The sequence below is a fragment of the Erinaceus europaeus genome, chromosome 7, assembly GCF_950295315.1.
Source record: "Erinaceus europaeus chromosome 7, mEriEur2.1, whole genome shotgun sequence".
In the NCBI taxonomy this organism is placed as follows: Eukaryota; Metazoa; Chordata; class Mammalia; order Eulipotyphla; family Erinaceidae; genus Erinaceus; species Erinaceus europaeus.
In genome coordinates this window covers 80519922-80546840 of record NC_080168.1, presented here as the reverse complement: position 1 = coordinate 80546840, position 26919 = coordinate 80519922, and the positions used below count along the sequence as shown (strand labels likewise).

Below are 26919 nucleotides of genomic sequence, written 5' to 3'. Positions count from 1 at the left end.
ACCTACCCCAGAGTCTTGTACTTTGGTGCAACATGCCAATTCAAGTTCAGGTCCTACTTGTGTTTTCTCTTCTGATCTTGTTTTTCAGCTTCTGCCTGAGAGTAAGATCATCCCATATTCATCCTTCTCTTTCTGACTTATTTCACTTAACAGGAATTTTTCAAGGTCCATCCAAGATATACTGAAAACAATGAAGTCACCATTTTTTAGGCTGAGTAGTATTCCATTGTGTATATATACCACAACTTGCTCAGCCACTCATCTGTTGTTGGACACCTAGGTTTCTTTCAAGTTTTGGCTATTACAAATTGTGCTGCTAAGAACATATGTGTACACAGATCTTTTTGGATGGGTGTGTTGGGTTCCTTAGGATATATCCCCAGGAGAAGAATTGCAGGGTCATAGGGTAGGTCCATTTCTAGCCTCCTGAGAGTTCTCCAGACTGTTCTCCATTGAGGTTGGACCAATTGGCATTCTCACCAGCAGTGTAGGAGGTTTCCTTTGACCCCACACTCTCTCCAGCATTTGCTGCTGTTACCTTTTCTGATGTATGACATTCTCACAGGAGTGAAGTGGTATCTCATTGTTGTCTTAATTTGCATTTCTCTGACAATCAAAGAGTTGGAGCATTTTTTCATGTGTTTTTCGGCCTTTAGGATCTCTTCTGTGGTGAATATTCTGTCCGTGTCCTCCCTCCACTTTTGGATGGGCTTATTTGTTTTCTTGTTGTTGATTTTGGCAAGCTCTTTATATATTCTGGTTATTAGCCTCTTGTCTGATATATGGCATGTAAAGACCTTCTCCCATTCAGTGAAGGGTCTCTTGGTTTGGTATTGGTTTCTTTTGATGTGCAGAAGCTTTTTAATTTGGTGTAGTCACATAGGTTTATGCTTGCCTTAGTCTTCTTTGTAATTGGATTCATTTCATTGAAGATGTCTTTAAAATTTATGTGGAAAAGAGTTATCCAATATTTTCCTCTAAGTTTAGTAGTTTGTGGTCTAACATCCAAGTCTTTGATCCACTTGGAATTTACTTTTGTTTTGGTGAAATATTTTGGTTCACTTTCATTCTTCTGCATGTTTCAACCCATTTTTTCCAACACCATTTGTTGAAGAGACCCAGCTTTCCCCATTTAATAGTCTGGACCTTTGTCAAATATCAGATGTCCATAGGTGTGGGGGCTTACTTCTGGGCTTTCAATACTATTCCAATGGTCAGTGTGTCTATTCATGTTCCAGCACTAAGAAGTTTTGATGACAATGGCCTATAATCCAATTTGAGGTCTGGGAGTGTGATGCCTCCAGTTCTGTTCTTTCTTCTCAAGATTGTTTTGACAATTCTAGGTCTTTTCTGGTTCCAGATAAACATTTGTAGCATTTGTTCTATTCTCCTAAAAAATGTGGTTGTGATCTTGATGGGGATAGCAGTAAATTTGTAGATGGCTCATTTTGATGATGTTAATTTTTCCAACCCCTGGAGATGGAATATCTTTCCACTTCTTTGTGTCTTTTTCAATTTCCCTAAGTAGTGACTCATAACTTTCAGTATACTAGTCTTTCATTTCTTTGGTTAGGTTTATTCCTAGGTATTTTATTGTTTTTGTTGCTATAGTAAAAGGAATTGATTTCTGGATTTCAACTTCTTCTAATTTAGTGTTTGCATAGAGGAATGCCACTGACTTTTGAATGTTAGTTTTGTAGCCTGACACATTACTGTATTGCCTGATGATTTCCAAAAGCTTCTTGCTGGATTCCTTAGGTTTTTCTGTGTATATTATCATGTCATCTGCAAATAGGGAGAGTTTGACTTCTCTTCCAATCTATATCCCTTTAGTTCCTTGCTCCTGCCTGATTGCTATGGCAAGAACTTCCAACACTATGTTGAATAGTAATGGTGATAGTGGGCAGCCCTGTCTAGTACCTGATCTGAGGGGAAATGCTTCCAGTTTTTCACCATTGACTGTGATGTTGGCTGTAGGTTTGCTATATATAGACTCCACTATCTTCAGGAATTTTCCATCTATTCCCATTTTTTGTAGTGTTTTGATCATAAAAGGATGTTGTATTTTGTCAAAGGCTTTCTTTGCATCTATTGATATGACCATATGGCTTTTGGTCTTGCTTTTACTGATGTGTTGGATCATGTTGATTGATTTATGTATATTAAACCAACCTTGCATGCCTGGGATAAACCCCACTTGGTCATGATGAACAATCTTTTTGATATACTGCTGTATCCGGTTGGCTAGAATTTTGTTCAGTATTTTAGTATCTATGTTCATCAGAGATATTGCTCTGTAGTTTTCTTTTTTGGTTGTGTCCCTGTCTGCTTTGGTATCAGAGTGATACTGGCTTCATAGAAGCTGGAAGGGAGTATTCCAGTGTCTTCAATCTTCTGGAAGATTTTTCTTAAATAAATATTTATTTATTTATTTCCCCCTTTGTTGCCATTGTTGTAGTTATTGATGTCGTCGTTGTTGGACAGGACAGAGAGAAATGGAGAGAGGAGGGGAACACAGAGAGGGGGAGAGAAAGACAGACATCTGCATACCTGCTTCACATCCTATGAAGGGACTCTCCTTCAGGTGGGGGAGCCAGGACTCTAACCGGGATCCTTACGCCAGTCTTTGTGCTTTGTGCCATGTGCACTTAACCTGCTGTGCTACCGCCCGACTCTCTGGAAGACTTTTAAGAGTAGAGGTATTAGTTCTCTTTTGAATTTTTTGTAGAAATCATTTGTAAAACCATCTGGTCCAGGACTTTTATTTTTGGGGAGGTTTTTGATAACTGTTTCAATTTCTTTAGCTGTGATGGGCCTGTTCATGTTATCTACTTCCTCTTTACTTAGATTTGGTAGTATGTTGGTATCTAGGAAGTCATCTATTTCTTCCAGGTTCTCTAGCTTGGTGGCATAGAGTTGTTCATAGAAGTCTCGCATGATATGTTGAATTTCTGCAGTGTCCTTGTGATATCCCCTCTTTCACTTATGATCCAATTTATTTGGGGATTCTCTCTTTTCTGTTTTGTGAGTCTGGTTAAAGGTTTGTCAATTTTGTTCACTCTTTCGAAGAACCAACATTTACTTTCATTGATCTTTTGTGTGGTTTTCTTATTTTCAATGTTATTTATTTCTTCCCTTACTTTAGTGATTTCTAGCCTTCTGGTTGCTTTAGAGTTCATTTGTCTTTCTTCTAGGTCTGTAAGATATGCAGTCAGGTTGTTTATTTGTGCTTTTTCTTGTTTCCTAATGTGTGCTTGTATGGCTATGAACTTCCCTCTCAGTACTGCCTTTGCTGTGTCTCAAATATTTTGATCGCTAGTCTGTTCATTTTCATTGAATTCTAAAACATTTTGATTTTTTCCTTATTTCCTCTTTGAGCCAGTTGTTAAGGAATGTACTGGTGAGATTCGACATTTTGGGACTATTACTAATCTTTTGTTGATTGTTAAGTGTTAGTTTAATTCCACTGTGGTCTGAGAAGATTCTTGGGTTCATTTCAATACTCTTGAATTTGCTGATGCTGTCTTTGTGGCCTAACTTATGTTCTATCCTTGAGAATGACCCATGTGGACTTGAAAAAATGTGTATTCCAGTTTCTTGGGATGCATGACTCTGAAAATGTCCAATAGTTCCAGTTTATCTATCTCCTCATTTAGCTCCCTCATTTCTTTAGTGATTTTCTTCCTGTATGATCTGTCAAGTTGAGAGAGTGAGGTGTTGAAGTCTCCTACTATGGCTGTGTTGCTGTAAATATATTCCTGTAGCTCTTTCAGTAGATGTTTCATGTGTTTAGGTGGCTTCTCATTGGGTGCATAGATGTTAATAATTGTTAAGTCCTCTTGATTGACTGATCCTCTGAGCATTATGTAATATCTATCCCTATCTTTTTGACTTTTATTTATTTTAAAGTCTATAGTCAGATATAAGAATAGCTGTTCCTGCCCTTTTTTGTGGACCATTGGCTTAATGATAGTTTTCCATCCTTTCACTTTGAGTCTGTGTTTGTCTTGTTGAATTAGGTGAGTTTCCTGTAGATAGCATATTGTTGGGTTGTATGTTCTGATCCATCTTCCTACTCTGTGCCTTTTAATAAGTGAATTAGGGTAATTAACATTTATTGTTATCAACAACTGAAGATATTTTAATGTCATTCTTGTAGATTTTTAGAGTGTTCTGTCATATGGCATATTTTAGTGGTCTGACTGTTTATAGGAGGCCTTTCAGAACTTCTTTCAGGGTAGGCTTGGTGATAGTTGATTCCTTCAACTGTTGCTTGTCTGTGAAGGTTTTTTTTTGCCTCCATCTAGTATGAATGACAGTCTATCAAGATACAGTAGTCTTGGTTGAAATCCTTTCTCATTGAGCACTCGATAGCTATCTTGCCATTCTCTTCTGACCTGTAGTGTTTGTGTGGAGAAGTCTGCTACTAATCTTATGGGTTTTCCTCTGTAGGTGACTCTTTGTTTTTCTCTTGCAGCCTTCAGGATCTTTTCTTTATCCTGATTCCTTTCCAATCTAAATATGATGTGTCTTGGTGTCTTTAAGTCTCAGTGAATTCTGTTTGGCACCCTCTGGGCTTCTTGAATTTTTTTGTCTTTGATTTTGTCTAGACTAAAGAAGTCCTCAGCTATTATGTCCTAAAGAATGCTTTCTTTACCTCCTTCTCTTTCTTCCTCTGGTAAGCCAATAATGCATATATTATTCTTTCTTTTGAAGTCGTCCCATAGATCTCTGTTGTTTTTTTCAATATCTTTTAATCTCTTTTTGAGATCTCTTACTTCTTTTTTAGTTGTCTCTAATTCATCCTCAATCTTGCTAATTCTGTCTTCAGCCTCATTCATTCTATTCTCTCTCCCCTCTACTGTTTTCTGGATTTCATCTGTTTTACTACCCTTTTCTGATACTGTTTTAGCTTGTTCATCCAGTTGTATTCTTAGCACAGCTATTTCAGCTTTCAACTCTCTAATAACCTTGAGATAATTAGTGTTTTCTTCCAGAGTCTCATTTGTTGTTTCTGCATTCCTTATGACAATTCTTTCAAACTCTTTACTCACTCCTGTGATTGTTTCCTTAACTAATGTTTGGATGTTGACCTCAGTATTTTTGCTTCAGCCTTTGGGGGGCTTTTAGCTGGACTCTTGTTCTGGTTCATTTGTCTAATATTTTTTCTTGTTGGTTTGACCATTTTATATGGTATGTTATGAGGTCCCTCTCTCAGTACTTTTAAAATGACTGATCACTCTTGCCTGGATTGACTTATGTCTAAGAAAGGTAATTAAAGGTTTCACAGATGTGGAAATTGACAGTTGTTTCAATAGTATTTTAATCCCTGAGTTGGATTTTAGTGGCTTAAAAGTCTCTTTTGTTCTTTTTCTTCCTTTTAGGCTATGGGAGCCTGAGGGCTTTTAAACTATAAGTAGACTTCTTAGCTTAATCACTGATTGCTGACCAAGAGATAAAGCTGGGCGTTTCAGAGATAATCCAGTGGTTATGCAAAGAGACTCTCACAGCCCCACCACTAGGCCACTGAAGTATAGATCTTCTTCTGAGTTTCTTGGTTAGTTCTCTGTTCCCTGGTGTCAGCACAGGGCCTCCTTGCTGCTGCTCCACTTTCTGAGGGCAGTATCAATGAAGACTCACAGTTGCATTTGGTGAGTCTCAGGGGAGTCCTCTCCTCCCTTTAGCCATCTTTTTGTTGGTGAAACTTACTGGAAGTTGTGTCTCTACTGGTAAACTGAAAGACTGCTACCAGCCACTTAATCTCTCCCTAGGCTCCACTCTGTCTATGAGCCGCACGTGTTTACACTCACCGGTGATTTGGTGGGTAACTGAAGTTGTTCTAGTCCTTTCTTGTTGCAGTCCCGGGTGGTCTCCTTTGGTATTCCTAGTTGACCTGGGAAAGGAGAAGAGAGAAGCACAGTTGCTGCTGCTCCATAGTCCCCGACTTTGAGCATTTATTTATTTATTTTTTCATATATCTGTTGACTCGGAAATTCCTCTCCTGAGGATATATCCTAAGGAAACAAATGCCCATCCCAAGAGATCTGCACACATATATAGTTCTTAGCAGCACAATTTATAATAGCCCAAACTTGGAAGCAACCCAGCAACAACATATGAGTGGCTAATAAAGTTGTGGTCTATATAAACAATGGAATACTACTCATATATTAAGAATGATGAAGTCACTTTCTTCACCTCATCTTGGATGTAGCTTGAAGGAATCATGTTAAGTAAGATAAGCCAGAAAGAAATGGATGAATATGAGAGGACCTCACTTATGGGTAGAATTTAAGAAATAAGAATAGGAAAGTGAAACACAAAATAAAACTTGGAGTGATTTGGTGTATTGTACCAAAGGATTCTAGGGAAAGAAAACAGAGAGTGGTGGGGTGGGAGTGGAGGTGGGGTGTTTCGGGTTCTGGTACATGACGGAATAGAACCTAATTGGGTGTGTGTGTGAAAGTGTTTTGCAAACACCTATCTTGTTGAGATGAGAAACTGTTCCCATGTACCAATAATTATAATGTAAACTATTAAATTCCCAATAAAAATTAGAAAAGAAATAAAGAACATTCTTCTGGTGGGGCTGGGTGGTGGCATACTGGGCTAAGTGCACATAGTATTATGCACAAGGACCCACTCAAGGACCCAAGTTTGAGTCCCCCACATCCCAACCTGCAGGCAAAGCAGTTTTGCAAAAGTTTATCTTTTTCTTCCCTCAATTTCTTTCTGTCCTATCAAATAAAATGGGGCAGAGATAGTCCTTGAGAGCAGTGGGTTGGTAGTGCTGGCACTGAAATAACCCTGGAGGGAGAGAAAGAAAGAAAGAAAAGAAGGAAGGAAGGAAGAAAGAGATACCATTCTCTTAGACAATATTCTTATGCAATTTCAAGCTAGCTTCTAAACTCAAGTAAAACTACCATAGTTGAGTACACTTAGGAACATGCCTAAAATGGTTTTCTAGCTTTCTTCTACTTTAAAATCCCTCACCTCATCTGCTCTAATCCTGATCGTTAATGTTTTGTCTCAATTTAGGTCATGCCACATTCCAGACACCAAGTTATAGATGATACCATGACTCCATCCCAACTTCTCTGGGCAGATGACTTCACCAATGTGTCCTGGACCCTCAAATATCCAGAGCTCTGGCCCACTAGGGAAAGATAGAAACAGGCTGGGGGTATGGATTGACCTGTCAACTTCCATGTTCAGTGGAGGAACAATTACAGAAGTCAGAACTCATACCTTCTGCTACCCAAAAACAACCTTGATCCACACTCCCAGTGGAGGAGAAGTGATAGGATGAAGATAAGAGGGCTCTGAACTCCAGTTCCATCATCACCCAGAGAGAGAGAAGGAAAAGGAGAGGGACATATGGAGGTAGTTATGTTGTCATGAAGGGGAAGAGAGGATTGAATCAGGAAAAAAAAAAAAGTGGGGCAATTATGTGTAAATGTGAACAGACAGTTGTAGAGATGATAGCTGGCCCAAGTCTACAACATTAGGGGAATTGTGGTGGATTGCAGTGGGGAGACAAAAGATTCAGAACTCTGGTGGTGGGAATGGTATGGATTCAAACTCCTGTTGACATGTAATTCTGTAGTATAAAAAAAATAAAAAAGAAAGGAAGAAAGAAAGGTTAGAGCTAGGAGGTGGAATATTTGGTAGAGTACACATGTTACAGTGCATAATGATCCAAGTTCAAGTCTCCAGTCCTCATTTGCAGGGGAAAAGTTTACCAAGAGATAAAGCAGTGATGCAGGTATCTCTTTCTCACTCCCTGTCTCCACTTTCCTCTGAATTTTTCTGTTATGTATAAAGATATACATAAATAAAAACAAAAATATATTTTTAAAAAGTTCTTCTGGTAAATGGAAATTAAGAGCCTTAGGTGTCTATTTTCATCAGTCATCTTTCCTAGATCTTACTTTAAGTAAGCTAGCCTTAGCTGGATTAGCTTTCTTCTGGAAAATATTTACTCTGACAGTCCACCTCTGTCTCAGTCACAATTGCTCATTCATTGAACAAGGAGTTTACACTGTGTCAGGCACTTTGCAAAGCTCCTTTAATCTAATGACTCAATTAATCCTTACTACACTTCTTCTTCTAGCGTTTGCCCTTACTACACTGATTATACATAGATAAAGAAAACCAAATTATAGAGCATGGAATAGCTTATCCACTCAAGTTTACCTACAAGTTAGTGTTAGAACCCAGTTGTTAATTCAATGCAGTTCTGTCTCTTTTTGAGCTTCATTAATAGACCCTGTGTACAAAGTAACAAAGAAAACACAATCTCAGATCCAAAGAAACTTCCAGGTGGCAAGTAAATCAGAGAAATTAATAGACAAAGTTCTCTCAGAAAGGAGAGTTAATAAACATATCAAGGTAAGAGAGGTCATCAGAATACAATTTAAAGTACCATGGGAACTTGGGAGGGTGGCCCAGAAAGTCTTCGGGAACAGGATTTTAAAATACTGAGGGGAAAGATTGACTAAGGATCAGGTATTCTAGACAGGAGATCAGGATGTATAGACCTGTTGCTGAGAACACACGGTAAGTTTGAATAATTGTAAGTGACATTCTAGGTGAAAAGTATGAAATAAAGAATAAAATGTAGAGAAGATGACTGAATGTGATCCACACTAAGAAGTATGGATTTTAGTCTGAGGGCAATAAGAGCTCTTGAGGGCAGGGAGATGGAATGACAGTTATGCAGAAGACTCATGTGAGAGGCTCTAAGATTCCAAGTTCAATCCCCTGCACCACCATTAGTCAGGGCTAATCAGTGCTCTGGTTTCTCTCTCTGTATCTTTCTCTTTCCTCTATGCATCTTTTTCATTAAAGTAAATATATATATATATATATATATATATATATATATATATATATTTTAAGAGCCCTTGAACTGTGGGAAGCAAATCTGCACTGTAGACAGATGTTTCTGGCAGCAAATGGAGGGCAGCTTGGAAAGAAGTCAGTCTTTCCCCCTCAGTACTTAAAAATTCTGTTCCCCAAGACTTTCTGGGCCACTCTCCCAACTTCCTGTGGCACTCTATATTTTATTCTGATGGCCTCTATTACCTTTCTACGTTTATTAACTTCCCCCTTTCTGAGAGAACATTGTCTATTAATTTCTCTGATTTACTTAGCACCTGGAAGGCTAGAAAGAGACTAGTGAGTTCAGGAGGTGACACACCCAATACGGCACATACATTGCCATGTGCAAGGACTTGAGTTCAAGCCCCTGACCCCTGCCTGCAGAGGACAAGCTTCATCAGTGGTAAAGCAATGCTGCAGGTGCCTCTCTTTCTCTCTCCCCTCTCCTCTCAATTTCTTTCTGCCCTATCAAAAATGACAGAAAGAAAAAGGTGTGCTTGGGGAGAGGGGAAGGCTTCCTAGAGCAGTGGATTCTTCATGTAGGCACTGAGCCCCAGTGCTTGACCTGGTGACAATAATAATACAATGCAATAAAATGCAGCACAGAGACTAATAAGGATGCAGTGAACCAAAGAGATAGTTCACTGGGTGAGATGCTTGCACTGTCATTCACAGGCAATGTTCAAACCTTGGACAACATCAACAAATCCTGTAAAGATGACTGGGAAAGACTGCCAAAGAATGAGAGGAATCAAGAAAACATTGTCAAGGAAGTGAATAGAAATACTGCTTTAAGCAGAAGGAAATGAGGATTAAAAAGTTGCAGGGGATTTAGCAGGCTCTGGTTATCTACCATCAGAGAGATGTAGGGTGGAAGCCCATGGGCAGAAAGCCAATAAAAGATCAGAGAAAGAGCACAGTGATGTAGAGAACATCTCAAATTCTGTGACTGTGAAGGGTTTATTATTGGAGGAAGACTTCAAACTAGAAGGGAAGATGTCTTTTCTCTGGAGATGAAACTTTGGGCCCAAAGAGACAAGGCTATCTAACATGTCTCTCAGATGATAATATTGCTTGATGGTGATAAACTAAATCAGGAAAAAGGTAACTCCTTACACTGTTTACAAAAACTGTTAATGCAGAATTTAGGGAAAACTCATCTTTAGCCAGAAGGTCAGATGGCTTGATGATCTCAAGTTCCCATCTTATTGTTCCCAAAACCCAGCTCCTGTTTTTAAGTTTTCAACCCCTCCTTCAACCTGCATAAATATCCTATAAAACAAAGAAATGATAAAGTAGGTCTGCACAGTTCTCCTGGCTACATTATATTTCAGACTTCAATAAAGTCTGTCCGTTTTCGCTATATGACAGTGACTGTCTGGTAAGGAAGGCAAAGACCTCTTGCTCAACATCAGAGACTTTTCATTATTATTATTATTATTATTACTTACCACAGTAGTGCTCAGCTCTGGTTTATGGTAGTGCTAGGGACTGAGCCTGGGACCTTCCGTGCCTCAGGCATGAAAGATTTTTTCCCATAACCACTGTTATCTCCCCAGTCCACTGAATTCCCACTTATAAGCCATTTTCCTTAAGTGGCTGCAATATCATCTTTCCTCTGTTCATTTCTTCTCTCTTCAAACATCATATTCCTGAACTATCAAGAATAGAATGTATTCTGTTGTGTATATATACCACAACTTACTTGGGTATTGAAAATAATGAGTTCACCTTCTTCACATTATCTTGGATGGAGCTTGAAGGAATCATGTAAAGTGAGATAAGCCAGAAAAAGAAGAATGAATATGAAATGATCCCACTCACAGACATAAGTTGAGAAATAAGAACAGAAAGTAGAAACACAAAGCAGAACTTGGACTGGGTTTAGTGTATTGCACCAAAGTATAGGATTCTGGCAGGAGGGGGTTCAGGTCCTGGAACAAGATGGTGGAAGAGGACTTAGGCTGGGGATGAGAGTGTTTTGCAGAAAACTGAGCAATTTCACACATGTACTTACAACTGTATTTACTGTAAAGCATCAATCCCCCCCAAAACAAAACAAAAAGAAAGGAATAGAGTATACATACACTATATTTGAAGTCCAGTAGATCAGGATTGACACCAATTCTAAGCAAATAACCCTTCCTCCTTGAGACTCAAATAAGGGATTCCATGACAATGGCCCATTTTCTCTACTGTAGTGGAGACTGAATCTCAGGAACAAGAAAGAAGGTCAAGGGGACTGGGAAGTGGTTCATCTGGTAGAGCAAACATACTACAATGTGCACAGATCTGCCCACCCATTAGCAGGAGTAAAGTTTCATAAGTAATAAAGCAGTGCTATAGGTCTCTCTCTGTCTCTTACATTTCCCTGTCAATTTGTTTGTCTCTATCCAGTAAGGTAAATAAGAATATATAAATAAATGTAAAAATATATTATATACGAAGTACAGAAATGAAATATATAAAAATAAATAATAATCTTAAAAAGAGAAAAAAAGAAAAAAAAATCAACTGTAGAATCAAGACACAAGGTAAATCTCACAGTAACAATGAGTCCCACAATTGATTCAATGTTTGGCCTGAGAGAGTATTTGTTTCTGGGCCTCATCAGGAACTGATGAAGAGTGAGTGTGGTCAGTGTGGCTGATAAGCAACCTCAGTCGAAGAGAAGAACAACTAAAGAAACTGGAGCTCTGATTATTAGAATTTAATCCATGCAAAGCTGAGAAAGAAAATATACAAATTCCCTTTTTAGAAGCAAGATGGCAGCCACATACACGTCAAGGAAGATTCCTCAGAACATCATTTATATTGATGGTAGCTTAGTCTTAGAGATCTCCCAGTCCCTAGAGCTATGAGAAGTAAATTTTTGTTATTTAAGCCACCCAGTCTGTGACATTTTGTTATGATAACCCAAGCTGCCTAATGCAGCCTCTCTGAGCTTTCCTCCCCCATAAAAGAAACTAATGAAAGGGGTCAGGAGATAGCTCACTGGGTAGAGTGCACACTTTACCATATGTGAGAATGCTGGTTTGAATCCTCTGTCAACAGTGGTTGCACAATGCAAGGGGGAAGTTTCATGAGCATAGGAGTAGTGCTATGCTAGGGATCTCTCCTTTCTCTTTTTCAACCTCTGGGGAGAATAATTTTCAACCTCTATCTGGGGGGGAACACCAGAACTAGTGGAATCCTACAGGTTCAAAGTCCTATAGAAACCCAGAGATAAAAGCCAAACAAAGTCAAACAGTTTAGGATTGTTTTGAGTTGTATATAAAAGATTTAAGTTTATTATCCACAGAAGATGGTCAACCAAATGCTAATTTCCTTCCTGTCATTTCTAGTTTTTCGTGTCCCTTTATACTTTAACCTCCTGAGTCAGGCGGTTCACTATTATCATTTCTCTAATCCTCCTATTCCTAATTTAAAGTAATATAACTGTCTGCCCACCCCACCCCCCACCCATTCACTACCAGTTCCTCACAAAACCTTCTTAATCTTATATAAATATCTCATATGTTCTACTGCTCATTTCTCAAATTTCTTTCTCAGGGCAGGGAAGCTAACATAATGGTTATGCAAAAGACTGTCTTGCCTGAAGCTCTGAAGTTCCAGATTCAATTCCCTGTACCACCATAAACCGGAGATGAACAGTGAAAAGAAAAAAAAAACAAAACATCAAATTTCTTTTTCAGTCACTCTAAAATTTGATCCTCCTGTCTTTGAAACCTTCTGTCCTTCTCTGTTTTTGGTGACTCTTGAAACATAATGATTTTCTATTTTTCTTGGTGTTGAATTTCACATATAAAGATTATAGTTCTAACTGGGACAAGTGGTAAAACATTTTATATTTCTGGTTTTGAAAATTTACATGCTATGTGATAAATATTATAGCTGTATGGATGGTGAGGTGAAATGACATCTTAGTGTTAGGGAGATAACACAATGGTTATGCAAATGACTCTCATGTCTGAGGTTTTAAGGTCCCAGGTTCAATCCCTAGCATTATCCTAAGCCAGAGTTGAGCAGTGCTCTGGTAAAAACAAACAAACAAACAAACAAACAAACAAATACATCTTAGTTGGTCTAATCTAATAGTAGTGTTCAGGTCAGGAGACATTTACTGTTTCTAGTCATCAGTTTACAAAGTCCAAGATCTAAATGCTGATTTTGTACATAGAAAGTAAGAGTAGAATTTGAGACACATTGTATAGAAGCAATGACAATAACTTTGCCAACTGATTGGATGTGAAGTATAAAAGCAAGAGAAAAACTCAAGACAATATCTTAATACTGGTCACCCGTTGTATTAGTCAGCTTGGTCTATCATAACAAAATACCACAGACTGGGTGGCTTAAATAACATAAATTTACTTCTCAGCTCTAGACACTGGAAGATCTCCAAAGATTAAGTAAGCTTCCAGCAATGTAGATGATGTTCTGAGGACTCCTCTTTTGATTTGTAAGTGGCTAGCTTCTTGCTGTGTCTTCACATGATATAAATAAAATGACAGTGATAGAGAGACTGAGAGCTCTAGGAGTGAGAACAGCCTGTAAAGTCTCTCATGAGGACATTAATTCCATGGAAACAGGGACCTTCTAACTTCATTCAACCTTAATTACCTTCACAAAGGTCCACCCTCTAAACACAGTCATATTAAAAGTTGAGGCTTTAACATAGGTTTGTTTGTTTGTTTGTTTTGTTTTGTTTTGTTTTTGTTTGGGAAGTACATACATTCAGTACACAACATTGAGTATGGCTGATTTGAGGAGGAGGGTAAAGTTTCAGAGTTTGTAGCCTGAGAGGTGGCACAGAGGAAATGCTTTGGACTTTGAAACATGAGGTCCTGAGTTTGATCCTTAGCATTATGTGTACCACAGTGATGCTCTAGTGTATTCTCTCTCTCTCTCTCTCTCTCTCTCTCTCTCTCTCTCTCACACACACACACACACACACACACACACACACAATAAATAAATGAATCTTTGGGGTGAAAAAGACTACAGATTTTGAGGCAGAAGCAGGAACTCTAAAATCACATTTATCCCCAGGCAGCTAGAAGTGTGAGATTATATCTCACAATTCCGGATTTTCTCACTGTTTGTAAGATAGCTACAATAGTGCCAACTTAACTTTTATCAACAGATATTCAAAGAGAAGATATGAGGTAAATGAGAAGACAATTCTTTGCGAAGTGTAAGATTAAAAAATACGATATTTCCTTTTGTGAAAAGCTTCTCTGGGAGTCCAAAGCAGAAGGTGGCAAAGTCTCCATGGTGAGTAAATTCTTAGGTGAATTACAGAAGTAGGTGAACTGAAGACCTTGGTGGGGCTCCAGTGGGTGTTTATGTTTGGGTCAAGAAGAACTGACTTAAAGTGATATTACAGTTGGAAAGGAGAGTGAGAAAGATTGTAAAAGAGAAGGAAAGACACCACAGTACCAAATCTGGGGGTAAGATGGGACTGGGAGTGGGGTAAGAACTGATAGCAGGTTTGGAAGAACTGAGCAGTCCTCCTCTAACATTTTTTGTTTGCTTGTTTCTTCTATTGTATTCCTGTGTGTGTGTGTGTGTGTGTGTGTGTGTGTGCGCGCGCACGCGCGCACGCACGTGCGCATGTATTTTATTTTGGATAGAGACAGACATTGAGAAGGAAGGGGGAGGGAGAAAGAGAAAGAGAAAGCAAGACCTGCAGTACTTGCTTCACCACTCAAGAAGTTCCCACTGCAGGTGGGGACTGAGGGCTCGAACATGGAAGCATGTGCTCTCAACTGGGTGCACCACCACCCAACTTTGTAAATGTGTGTGACCTTGCACTGACACATTAGTTGCCTTCTTTAGAATAATAATTAGCTGTAACATTAGGATAATGATATCTTTAACCTCCTGAGAGTGCTTTGAGAAGAACAAATGCAATAGTGGGATGCAAAGGCCCTTTGAAAACCATGAAGCTGGCTTTATTGTCATTATTTTACGGCTCCTAGGTGCCAGGCAACCCATATTTGGATTTGTACTTCTTTCTGCATATTTTTGTCCCTTTCATACTCTTGTCTTTGCTCTACCTATCCTCTCTTTTACAACTCGACTGTTACCCAATCTGCAGGGAGCTTCCTCTTCAGTATCTACATTTGCCTTCTTTATGTAGCCTTATCCAACAGATACTTCCCAAGAGCCAGTCTCTCAGTCTCTCCTCCCACCCCTCTTTCTTTCATTTATAGGGCACTTGAAATTAGTCTAAGATTAGTTCTTCCTGTATTTTGACAGATATATCTTATCCTTATCTCCTATCTCCTCACTTATGTCTAAGACTAACTGCCATGTCACTGTGGTTATAAAACTCTTCACTATAGATGTTCATGCTTTAACAGCCCACACTGCAATTCACAATTCTCCCAATATAGATGTTTTTCATTTTATCTAAGAACTTTAGAACATAACTTGGATTTCAGCACAAGCAACCGTATACTATGGGATGGCAAACAGGCCATTCTTTTTATAGTTTATAGAAATATTCAAAGAAGGAAATTAATATATGGTAATAGATGCAAAACTGCCACTTATGAGTTCATAAATTTCAGGCAAGTGACTTCTCTAAGTCTCAGTTTCCTCACTGGTAAACGGCATAATGAATGTGAAGTGTCTCAAAGGGGTGACTACTGGATAATATCAACTATTAATTAAACCTCAAGTTGGGGGGCTTAGAAAAATGATTCAAGACGATCTAAAAGCATTGGTGAAAATTTTAAAAAGCAAGAGCTAAGAAGTGATTTCATGATATGAAATAGTGCAAGATATGACAGTGGCTACTCTCTGCTACAAGGAAGTAATAGTAGAACAAGAAGGAAGAACACAGATTCTGGACTCATTCCTGGTTCTTTCACTAATCAGTGGAGAGCCTTAAGCAAGGGAACTTATTTTGTTGTTCTTACCAGGAATTCACCACTCCAGGCCATCTTCACTTAGAAAGAGATGGGGGATAAGGGAGGTGAGATATCATAGTACTGAAGTCTCCTCCATTATTAGTGGGGACTAACTCAAACCTGAGAGAAACATATAGTAAAACAAGTACACTATCCAAATGAGCTACTTTGCCAGGCTGGGTAGATGAATTTAATCTGATATGCTAATAACAGCCTCAACTTTGCAGGTTATCATGGAAACTAAGTGAGATGGTATACAAATGGTCCTTAAGCCAGGATCTGAACCAGAGAAAACACTAAAGTCTTAGTTGTTGTTATTGCAAAGACTCACATATTACCCAAAGTTGTGCATCCAGGACAGGATTCTCTAAATGTAAAAATTCTATGTCAGAACCCCAAATGTCACCTACCTACATTCACATTATTGAAATCCAAAAGTGCTAACTCAACCCCTAGGGGCAAGATTGCCCCCCAAGTATCACATAACATCCTAGACTTTTTGAGAACAGTTCTTCCCTTTGAGAATTTTTGCAAAGAGGTAGACTGAATTATAGACTTGGGGATCAAAACAGAAATACAGATGAAAAGAACTGAAATTGCAACATCTTCTAAATGAGGAACCGAATTTGCTTCCAGACTTCTAGATGCAGGGCATGGAGAGAGAGCCACATGGGGCCCCCGTTTCTACGGAGTCAGCACCTTGAAACATCCTGCTGTTCCTTCCGCTCTTTCCCACAAAGTGTCTCAAAATACTGCAAAGTGAAAGTCATTTTATGCCCTGCCAAGCTAATGCTTCTTTGCCTTCCAACATCCATTTATTTCCCCCTCTCCTCATAGCTATAAAGTCAGCACACTGGCCCAGTAGTGAAAGGGGTACTCTGATTTACCTTCTGCAGATATTCTCTGTAACAACTCAGACTTCTGGTGCCTGATACTTCACCCTGAGGAAATGACAGGAGCTTCCCCCTTTAGAGCCTGTGTTTTACTGCTTCAGTTTTATCTTCTGTTCAGTACTACACATTTGAAAGATGCAAAACTCACAGGGTCCTGCCTGGCCTATCAGATCCCAGCCAAACTTGTGCCGGGCTCATCCTGGAGAGTCACAGAAAGAAAATGTAAGGGATCCTGGAGTTGCCAGAAACCCCTGAGGAGCAACTTTGGAATCAGTCTGATTTCTGTCAAAGGGAAGACCAGAGTGAGTCCTTCTAGCTTAGGTGGGAAAGCTTTATAATAAGCAATTGTCACAACAGGGGTGGGAGAAGGACCATCCTCTCTGAGCAGTTTCTCTCTGTTAACTGCTTCTTTTAATCATCTAACCACAAACTTTCCCTCAACATTTCTGCTCAGATTCATCAGAAACCCACCAGGATCAAACCTGTAGGACAGAAGAGATTGGCCCATCTCTCTGACCTGTGTCTTGACTCAATTACACACACACACACACACACACACACACGCACGCACGCACGCACGCACGCACGCGCACACACACACACTAGAAGAAACTAACAAAGTGGTAGAGGAAGACTGCTCAGTTCTTCCAAATCAGCTGTCAGTTCCTAAATCCCTAACACTTCTGAATGTCTTTATCTTCATTTTCTAATTTTGGTTCTTGGAATACCAGGTGATTTTATGACATTGTTTTCTTTCTTTTTACATTTTTTAACTTATTTGTTTATTGAATACAGACAGAGAAACTGAGATGGAAAGGTAGATAGATAGATAGATAGATAGATAGATAGATAGATAGATAGATAGATAGATGATATGCAGACAGAGTAGTAACACCTCTGCACCTCTTGGGAAGCTTCCTCCTGCATTTGGGAACCAGGGACTTGAACCCAACTCCTTGCACATGGTAATCATAACAGAGTGTGCCACCATGAGGCTCCATTGACATTCACTTTTCTAATCAGAGCATTTCTTTGAAGTCACAGCAAGTGGTCTGTCAGTTTACAGTAATTTCTCCCAGATGCTGGTCCGATTATATATATATATATATATCACTGTATACACAACTTTCATTGTTTATATATGCCTCTTTTTTTAGCAGTTTCCCAAACTCCTGAGAATTCATAGGAACCTTCAGAAGCTTTCTTGTCTAAACTCTGTCTCAGCGTGTTGGGCCTTCTAGGAACATTGGTGGTATGGCCTAGTTTTGGGGATGGGATGAACATGGAAAAGACACCAGCTGTAGCCTTCTTCCCCTAATAGAACTTCACTTAGACTGCGGGATGTGTGATCAAATTACATCAACCGCCACAAAGGCATATGAACTAATGGAAGACATGGTTCAAGAAGAACCACATTACTAGAGCTGCCATTAGGACAAAAACAAATCTGCATGTATGAAATATAATAGGTGGGGGGTGCACCTGGTTAAGCACACACATTACCATGCACTGGGTTTGAGCCTCCATGTCCTAGCTGCAAAGGAGACACTTCATGAGTTAGTGAAGCAATGCTGTAGGCATATCTCTTTCTCTCTCCCTTTCTATCTCCCCATGACCTCAATTTCTCTCTGTCCTAACAAATAAAATAGAAAAAAAGGTGGGGGGACTGGCCACCAGGAATGATGGATTTATAGTGCTGACACTGAGCTCCAGCAATAACCTTGGTGATGGGGGGGAATGTACACTCTCACACACACACACACATAATGTCTTGCCATAGCCAAAATAAAACATCAGCTCTTTTAAATATTGGTATTAGACTGGGGGCTTAGCAATAGTTGCTTTTTCTATTCTTTAATGACTAGTTTCCCCCTACTTGCTTGGTAAGTCAATTTTCACATTTTCCTTTTTTAAATTACAGTATAATTGGAAGAAACATTATATTAGTTTCAGGTATATAACATATTAAATCAGTATTTGTACATATTGCAAAATCACCACAACAACTCTAGTTAACATGTCATACTCATAGTTAATTTTTCTTTTGATGAGAACTTTTAAATTATTTTTTATTTATAAAATGGAAATATTGACAAGACTATAGGATAAGAGGGATACATTTTAGGTCTACTAGATTTTTAATTATTTTTTAGATAGAGACAGAGAGACAGAGACACACAAAAGGTTAAAGGGATCATAGAACCATACTTTCTCCAATGCAGTGGAGGCCAGTCTCCACCCTGGGCCAGGAACATAGTAAAACAGTATACTGTGTAGGTGAGCTATTCCACTGAGGATTTTTTTAAAAATCTATTCTTAGCAAAGTCTTTTCTTGATAATTGCCTTGTGTGTGTGTAAATATATAGATGGATTATGGAAACACTTGGGAGTAATTACTCTTTAAAATATTTTTTTTTCTTATGCTATTCTGAGGAGACAAATGTTCCCTATGAACAACTTATCCCCAGGAGTGATGCAAGGGATGAACCCTCATTGGAAGTTGGCATCTGAACCTTTGAGCTATGATGTTATCTCAGACATCCTTCTTCCCATCTCTACCACTGCCATATCACCTTTTTTTACACTCCACTATCCACATTAATCCTAACTACAACACTCAGCCACCATAGTAGACAGTCTCAATACAGTAAAAACTTAAAGTGTGATAAAAGATTAAGGTTCTTCAAGACATGATTTTATTTATTTATTTGCACCAGGTTATCGCTGAGGCTTGTACCTGCATGACTCCACTACAGCCAGTGGTCTTTTTATTATTCTTCTTTTGAGAGCGAGATAAGAGAGACATCTGCAGTACTGTTCCACCACTAGTAAAGTTTCCCTGCTGCAGGTAGGCAGTGGGCCTTATGCCTGGGTCTCTGTGCATGGTACCATGTGTCACCACCTGCCTCATTACAGCATTATTTTGCTTAACTGCTATCTTCTCTCTGGTTCTCATCACTTTTTTACCCATTTGTAATATAACAGTGTAATATAATGAACATATACAACAATGATGCTGATTACAGATTTAATTTTATAAAAATATCACAATTTTTTGTCATTTTCTAATATTCTGCTTCTTTTTCCCTCTTAGCTAGGCACTTTATACTCCATCATTAAGTTCACTTCTTAGAGCAAATGAATTATCTTGGTAGTTTGTTAAACATTATATGTTTCCTGGATTTATGTACAGAGTTTACAGTATCACAGAGAACCTTTGGGAATAAATTCCACAGGACTCATATTCTACATCCTTTGCTCTCTAAGTGAGCATCAGCAAACATCAGCCTGAAGGACAAACTTATGCTCAGGGGAGGCTGCACAGTGAAAACCTCCAACACAGCTGGTCTGAGTCAGGCACATCATTCTTATTGTAGCCCTGTCTGTTGCTAAGGGAAGAAAGGTCTAGGAGCTTTTTACTATACCAGGTGTATGGAATCATAAGGAACAATGAGATAAGGAGACAATGTTTAATACATCCAGAAAATTTGAAAACCAAGGCAATTGCCAGAAAAGTGCTTTGTGCAGCTGTCAGAAGTGAGGGGCAGTGGGCAGCTACAACATAAAAAGTACAAGGAGAAAAACAAATCCAGAGCATCCTCCAGCCCAGTTAGCCAAATGCCCAGTGTCTCCTCCAGGGCAGACCAAAGGTCTCTACCAGTTCCTTCATCTGTCACAGTTACCAGCTAGGGCTGTCCTGGAACCATACTCTCTCAGCAGAATGCAAGATGATAGATACTGTCCATCTGAAAGGCTCCCTGTCTTGCTCTTGCTGTTCTCAATTCACTCTCCACACAGTGGTCAGAGCAATCTTTCCATGTTACCTTCTCAACTTAATGTCCATCTTCAACTCAGAATAAAGTTCAGTTTCAGTTTTTTTCTCAATACAGAGCTTGTCATCAAGCATCTTGTCTGTTCACTAGTCCCCTCAGTAAAATCCATTCCAGCCTCATGAAACTTACTTCAAGGCCCCAAGCAAGCCAGAGCCTCTCTTCTCTATTCACTCTATACTCCTGCTTATCATCTAATTGCTCCTTATCCTCTGGTGGTTGTTGTTGTTTTTAAGATCTACTTATTTATTAGTAAGAGAGGAGAAGAGAGAGAGGCCAGAGAATCACTCTAGTACATGCAATGTCAAGGACTGAACTCAGGGCCTCATGCTTGAGAGTCCATCATTTTATCCATTGTGCCACCTCCCAGGATGCTCAGCTTACTTTCTGGATGTCACTTCTTCCAGAAACAAACAAACAAACAAACAAACAAAAATACAGATCCTGAGAATGCCTAGGTTGGCTGACACATGCTTCTGTAGTTCCATAGGAATCTTGAAATTGCCCTTACTCCATGGGGCAATTCCAAGATTCCTTGACTTTGTCTATCTACACTCACCAGACTATTTTCTGAGCAAAGATAAGTATGCCATCTCATTTGCCACTTCTGTTTTTTCAGGCTAGTGTAGCCTGTAGTACACAAATGAGCTCAAATAAAAGATCAAAGAATAAGTAATGAAGCAATTATCCAGTTCTCTTGTTTTATGTCTTGATATAAACATCTTCTGGGAGAAAAAAAATCCCAAAGGTCTTTTGCAACAAAATGTTAATACCTTTTCCTTATAAGTTTTCTGTTTCTGATATTCACATCTAAGATGTGAAGACACAAATATAGGGGTCAATGGTATGGAAACAAGGTTAAAGTCACAAAACAGAACTAGGTGGACCTCTGTTCTCAAAGTCATAGAAAGTGACACTATAATTCTGAGAATTGCAAACTGTCTCTCAGACTCTGAGCTAGCAAGTTCTTGGAAGGGAGTCATGTCTGCTACAACTAGCAAGAGGAATCACCTTCAAATCTCTCAAAGACTTTATAAAAGAGAAAAGTTATTATAAAGTTACTACCCAAAATAAAAAGAAACCAGCATACTTTAAAAACTATGAGAAGGCATAATAGTCAGGAAATAACTCAACTGGCAGAAATAGGACTAGCATGCCTGAGGGTCTCAGTTTGGTTCTTGATGCTACAGAAATAGTGCTCTGGCATCTCTCTCTCTTTCTCTCTCTCTTTCACTCTCATATGAAACTTTCTCAGTCTCACATGTGAAAAATAAATAAAATAGGGAGTTGGACAGTAATGCAGCAGGTTAAGCGCAGGTGGTGCAAAGCGCAAGGATGGGCATAAGGATACTGGTTCAAGCCCCCGGCTCCCCACCTGCAGGGGAGTCACTTCATAAGCAGTGAAGCAGGTCTGCAGGTATCTGTCTTTCTCTCCCCCTCTCTGTCTTCCCCTCCTCTCTCGATTTCTCTCTGTCCTACCCTACAATGACGACAACAATAACTACAACATAAAAAAGGGCAACAAAAGGGAATAAATAAGTAAATAAATAAATATTTTTAAAAACTCAAAAGAAAATAAATCTTTAAGAAACAGAAGAATCTGAGTTACCTCCAGGTACCCTGTAATCAGTTGTGTTTTCTGTACTAGAGGGAATGTGCTACCTCATCAGCCACACAGGAAATACTTACATGGGTCATAGTCTTATTCATAACAAAAAAGTTCTGGTTTATAAGGTTCATCAGAGGTAATAGTGGTGAACTGAACTCCTTTAAATTCTTCCTTTTAGAGACTTTCAGACCAAACACTCTCCCCTTGCACCCCAACCCTTCTGTTAACCAGCCCCTCCCTGTCCCTCTCTTGACCTGTCCTCTATCCGTCTCTTCTTCTCTTGTTCATCCTCAGATCTAACCCCCTCTTCTTTGAAAGCTCTCCTTAAAACACTAAAGATACAAACAGCTTCCATATCTGTCCCTGGGTCTCCCTAAAATCTCTTCTAATTTGGGGGCTCTCTGACTCCAAATCACTGTTCATACTCCCATACCTTATCTGTCAAAGGAAGTCAAACCATAATTCAGCCAAGACAACACAATCAGGGGAAATTTCATTTAAATATTGATATTTAATCCATGGGATAATTAATATATAAAAGCTAATAGAGACAATAGAAATATGTATAGCCTACAGTCATTGATTAATTCACATATATCTTCCCATGTATTCCTAATGGGGCCCTTAAACTTTTTTATGCAAGGACTCAGGCTTTCTTCATCCTGTAGAAGAGATGAGACACTCTCTCCCCACTTCCTCCCACCCCCCAAAAAAGGGGGGGGGGATTAGATCTGAATACAACTAACTTCACTACAAAGAACACAGTGGTCAGGATCCCCAGAAAAATTCAGATACAGTGTGAGGTTGAGCGTTCTGACTTGGATCTGATGAATGAAACATTGCAAAGCTGAGCAACTTAGGCAAAATGCTTGCATTTCCCTGCATTATTCAGCTTGGCTACTGCATGAGCTCAATGGGTAATCATAAATTGTTGGTTAGATATATCTTTCAGGCTTAATCTTGGATAGCAAGCACACATGTCTTGTACCTATGGAAAATGATAAAATCAGGAGACTCAGATCCTGGAATACATGCAAGATATTAAATACACCCAAGGTGATTTCTCAATAAATACATGACAAATATGTTCTTCCTCCCAAGCAGGTGTTGCTTAGATGAGGAGGGAATCCTTTGTGACTCTGATTGACAGGGAGTCAAAATGATGTAATGAATGAAAATGTGCTACTGAGTTAGAAAGGACCAGGGTTCAAGTATCAGGTCTGCTTCTTTGTTACATTTATAACTTCTGACCTTCTAAACCATCATCTGCAGAGGGAGGACTGGAGAAGGCACTGATGCTGAAATGTTTAACTCCGATAACTTTCAGTAATTGCTACCTAAAAATAATATCTGTGACAATAATATACAACACATACAGAATTAAGTAGGAAGCTTTTTTTTTTTTTGATGATTGAAAGAAGCTAGAACCATTTTATCAGGAGAAAAGACAGTCAGAAAGACATGAACAACATAACTTATGTAGGGCATGTTTATGGTAAGAAAAAAAAAGACTATGTGAAAAATACATTTAAACAAATTTTACCATCAAGTAGACATATCTAAATTTTTGTGCATATGTCCCTTTTTACTTTCTCAATGAGTGTTATGGTACTGTCGCTTTACAATCTGCTTTTTGATTATCACTGCATCATAGTCACTTTCCTATGCCAATTAGTAAGTATCAGTGTTATCTTTTAAGTAGATAAAAGCGGGCTTGAATATGTAGCCATCACAAAACATTTTTATACTTCCCAATAACTACTATTCATTTTTCCAGGAAAAGGTCATGTGTCCTGGACCCAATCACTTTGAGATAAGCCTGGTTCCACCTTGAAAAGATCTAAAATTTTCCCGCATGGCTCGAAAACGGGTCCCTCTAGGCCAGATCCTTTAAGTTCATGATTAGTCAACAACTTGTTTGGCCTTTTATGTTAACTGTCTTATCAGCCACCAGGTTCCAGATGCTAGCATGATGCCAACCGGACTTGCCTGGACAGACAACCCCACCAATGTATCCTGGAGCTCCGATTCCCCAGAGCCTCGCCCTACTATGTAAAGAGAGAGACAGGCTGGGAGTATGGATATACCTGTCAACATCTATGTTCAGCAGAGAAGCAATTACAGAAGCCAGACCTTCCACCTTCTGCATCCCACAATGACCCTGGGTCCATGCTCCCAGAGAGTTGAAGAATAGGAAAGCTATCAAGGGAGGGTATGGGATATGGAGTTCTGGTGGTGGGAATTGTGTGGAATTGTACCCCTCTTATCCTATGGTTTTGTCAGTGTTTCTTCTTTATAAATAAAATAAAATAAAATAAAATGTGGTCAAAATAAAAAAAAAAAAGATTTAAAATTCTTGGGTGAAGGAGATAGAATAATAGCTATGCAAAGGACTTTTATGCCTGAGACTCTGAAGTTTCAAATTCAATCTTCCATGCCATTATAAGCTAGAGCTGAGCAGTGCTCTGGTAATAAATTATAAATAAATAAATAAATATAAATAAAATGTTGTACCCCTCCTATCCTACGGTTTTGTTAATGTCTTCTTTCTTAAATAAATAAATTTTAAAAAATTTAAAAAAGAAAGAGAGAAAAAAGTATTTACTTGAGATATAAAATCATTTTATTTTCTCATTTTATATCTTCTGTAAACTTGTACCCATCTATTAATTATTTTACCACTAACATGAGATATTAGTATATCTGATTGACCAATAACTTATTTAGTATGTATTAAAATATGCAAAATACCAGTTAAGGTGAGATATTAGTGTTTGAATAGAATTTAATTTAAGAAATAAATTAAATACTGTGTTTTCTTTAACCTTTAAAGCCTTAGTGACTTTTAACTAAAAGATTTAATTTCAGTACTTAATTTATAAATTGAAGAGGTTAATGATAGGCACTGGCTTACTATGTTTTCTCGTGATTGAAATTATTATTACCTTCAAAATGATTTTGAAAATTACTTCCAATTAAAAATATATACATTATTGAAATGCAAATAAACTGAATTTTTTTGTCAAAAAATAATCAGGCAATTTCTGACTGAATGTGTCTTTAGAGTTGAAAAGCACTGACCAAACTCCCAACAAGATAAATAAACAGATATTTTCAAGTACTCTGGATGGGATACAGAACTCTGCTGATGAGAACTGTATGAAATTGTACCCCTGTTGTCTTACAATCTTATTAATCATTATTAAATCACTAATAAAAATTAAAAAAACACTGAAACCTACATCCTAGCTTTTGACCTCTTCCCCTAAAAAAAAGTCAAGACCCTGAATGAAAAAAATATGTATTATATATAATCAAATAATCAGGATTATGAAAATAGTGAAAATGCTATATTATCAAAAATAGTGAAATGCCTGAGTAAACTATAGTAGATCTCATCAACACAGCAAATTTAATCACAATGATGAAGCATGTATAGCAACATGGAAAAAATGTATGTCCCAATGTAAAAATTGAATATAAACTTAGCCACAATATATGCACAAAACTAAGAAAATCAAACTAAAATTATATACAGACATACAAAAAGATTGAAAGAAATATCCCTCAAAATGTTATTAGAAGATATCTCAGCAGTTGCTTTTGCTGTCTCCTACTGCTTGTGCTTTTCCAATATTTAAAAACTACCATGCCTTAAAAAAATTGTAACTGGACAAAATTAATTTACTTTTTAAAAACAATTCCTCTTGGAAAAAGTAAAGAAGGCATAATTTTAAGCCATGAATTAACAAAGCAAAGTTTACACTGCTTACCTGCAGCTTTCATTCTCTCAACTATTTTGTTTCAGTCTCCTCTGCCTCCACGCCTTGCTCCTCCAAACAACTCAGCTTGCCATTTAAAAGAAAAGTGAAACAGCACATTATATTTTATGAACAGTGTCAGCCAATAGTAAGAGAGTAAGTAAGGAACTTTGGTCAGTCAGTCAGTTGCACTTTATAGAATTTGATGTGGGTGCAGATGCCAGCTTCCTCTTAACAAGAAAGGGGCGATTTCCACTTAAGGACTACATCATAGAAATTATTAAAAAGAAGAAATAAAAAAGAAAAAAAAAGGAATCTGGGATTAGCCTTACCCTTCTAATAACTTTTCACCAGCATCTTTCAAAATAGACCAAAGAAAACTAATGGTGAAGAGTCAGAGGTTTTAAATGACTTTTAGTGCTCCAAAATGGTTTTTCGTTTCTATGACAACAGTAATATCAACATCACCTTTCAGCACTTTAGGGCTGTCTAGAGTACTTTCCACTACCCACAAGCTTTTTCAACTTACTTGCAGATGGGTGGAAGCCTTACACCATGTGCTCAAAATACCCCACTGAAGGTCATCAATCCTCGCTGCTCATGTAAAAGGTGCTTTCTCAACTCTCACTTTCTTTTCCTCAGTCTGTTGCACAGTCAATCAGTGATAATCTCTAGTTTTTCTGACTGTTTCTTTTTCTGTGTCTTGGATTTCTTTGACTTCCATTTCTGATGACACTTAGTTACTCCCTTTCCTCCATGTAGGCTTGCCCCAAAAGCTTATCTCTGACCTCTTCATCCCTTTTGCTTTTATCTATCTTTTCCACATGCTGTTTTTTAAAAAAATCTCTCAAGCTTATCCTGCCCCATCTTTCCCATCAATCAAGAAGCACCACAATAATTCAACTAATCTATTCATAAGCCTACACATTGTCCTTAATTTTTCCCTTTCTCCCACAGCAAACATCCAACTAGATCAATTATATTTGTTTTATTTGCAAAATACGTCCTAATCCATTTCCTGCC

General features: G+C 38.3%; 1 protein-coding gene across 7 annotated transcripts in view; it reads right to left on the bottom strand.

The window, feature by feature from the left end:
- CYSLTR2 (cysteinyl leukotriene receptor 2) overlaps positions 1 to 26588 on the bottom strand; it is a 50016-nt gene extending 23428 nt beyond the window's left edge. For 2 of the 7 annotated variants that reach the window (XM_060193453.1, XM_007521233.3), the window contains exon 1: positions 25909 to 26218. The gene's annotated coding sequence lies outside the window, so the exon portion shown is untranslated. The other 5 variants (XM_060193451.1, XM_060193450.1, XM_060193452.1 and 2 more) reach the window with 5 other exon arrangements.
- Between the last annotated feature and the right edge of the window lie 331 nt (positions 26589 to 26919).